The sequence below is a fragment of the Rhipicephalus microplus genome, unplaced genomic scaffold (genome assembly GCF_043290135.1).
Source record: "Rhipicephalus microplus isolate Deutch F79 unplaced genomic scaffold, USDA_Rmic scaffold_14, whole genome shotgun sequence".
Classification (NCBI taxonomy): domain Eukaryota; kingdom Metazoa; phylum Arthropoda; class Arachnida; order Ixodida; family Ixodidae; genus Rhipicephalus; species Rhipicephalus microplus.
Window position 1 is genome coordinate 2,272,464 of NW_027464587.1, and position 1,782 is coordinate 2,274,245.

Here is a 1,782-nt window from a genome sequence, read left to right on the forward strand (position 1 = left end):
GTTTTCAGTGATCGAAACATTCGAAGCATCTCTTAGGGCTTTCCGCCTTCCTAGCCACTTATCACGAATTGATTGCTGGGCAAATCGAACTATAATTCCGGGTGTTTTGTTTGGCTTTGCCGGAAGTCTGTGGATAGCGGCGATGTCATTCCCAGTCAGCTCTGGCAGGTTAGCAATCTTGGCCACATCATTCAACTTACACAGCAAATTCTCGTCTGGCGTAACCCGGATGCCGTGAACTTCTATGTTTAGTCTCCGACTACGAAACTCGAGATCATTCACCGTAGCTTTCAGTTGTTGAATATCACTTGAGGTGCAGTCCGCCTCTAATTTCCCAACGCGTCTGTTTAAGCTACTAATGTCCTTTTCCTGCTTAGCTTGACAGTTCAAGATGTCATCGTACTTTTGTGACAACAGCTGGATTGAGACCTTAATCTCACCAACCTGAGCCGGCAGCCCTGCTAAAGCATCAAGCCTCCTAGTTATATCTGCAAGGCAAATGGTTAACTCAGAGTCCATGCTAGTTTTCTCCCCACTTTTCGCTTTAGATGAACGGCAAGCAGCACATCGCCATGCCCTGCGACCGCTCTCTCCTTTAGTCTTAAATGTCGTCTCCGACCAGCCAGAACAACTGCCAACATGGTAAGAGGACTCACATTCGTTGCACTTCAGGACACGCCCATCACAGGGGAGGGGCTCATCACAAGACTGGCACGTGCTTGTCATGGTACGTTGTCCAGGCATTCACAGTAGCACTCAGTTCGCACTCAATTCGGGAGCATTCAATTAGGAAAAAGGCACATTATGCACAGAGAACTCAGCAAAGCACTGAAACACGGTGGCAACGGCGGTAGCGGTAAGGCGGTATTGAGAAATAAGCGAATTTACCAACCTGGGTAAGCAAAAAGAGCTGATTAGGCGAACGTCCTTTCACCGCCGCCGCCGCCACCCGTGTGTCCAGGTACGATGTCGACGCCGGAAACACGTAAACACTTCCGCAGGCTCAGTGACGTCAAGATGTGATTCCGTAGCCACGGCAACCGTTTTCAGGTAGTCTAATAAATGGAGGAAATTTGAACGTTGTAAAGGAGCGCCGCTTTGATAAATGGCTCCAGCGCAACGATTCCAACAAGGCAGGAACCCTAAAGCACCGGCCGCCGAAATGCAGGACACCAACCTGGGTAAGCAAAAAGAGCTGATTAGGCGAACGTCCTTTCACCGCCGCCGCCGCCACCCGTGTGTCCAGGTACGATGTCGACGCCGGAAACACGTAAACACTTCCGCAGGCTCAGTGACGTCAAGATGTGATTCCGTAGCCACGGCAACCGTTTTCAGGTAGTCTGGGTAAGCAAAAAGAGCTGATTAGGCGAACGTCCTTTCACCGCCGCCGCCGCCACCCGTGTGTTCTGAAAGTGGTGAGAGCGGAGCAAGACTGTCTCCATGGCGCAATTGGCTAGCGCGATCGGCTGTTAACCGAAAGGTTGGAGGTTTGAGCCCACCTGGTGGTAGTGCAGCCCTTTTTTTCTTTGCGCTGATAGCTTTGAAGATATGTTCTGATGATGGTGTGAGTGGAGCAAGACAGCCTCCGTGGCGTAATGGGCTAGCGCGATCGGCTGTTAACCGAAAGGTTGGAGTCTGGAGCCCTCCCAGGAGTGGCGTGTTGGTTTTTTCTTTGCGGTAATAGCTTTGAAGATATGTTCTGATGGTGGTGAGATTGGAGAAGGACAGTCTTCGTGGCGCAATTGGCTAGCGCGATCGGCTGTTAACCGAAAGGTCAGAGGT

At 51.0% G+C, this 1,782-nt stretch overlaps 1 long non-coding RNA gene across 1 annotated transcript; it reads right to left on the reverse strand.

Annotated features, from left to right (window-relative positions):
- Window positions 1-520: 520 nt before the first annotated feature.
- LOC142784441 (uncharacterized) lies at window positions 521-1,382 on the reverse strand. The gene is made up of 2 exons (XR_012888633.1): window positions 1,178-1,382; window positions 521-1,055 (listed from the first exon to the last, which is right to left on the reverse strand). It is a non-coding gene; the product is annotated as an uncharacterized LOC142784441 (long non-coding RNA).
- Between the last annotated feature and the right edge of the window lie 400 nt (window positions 1,383-1,782).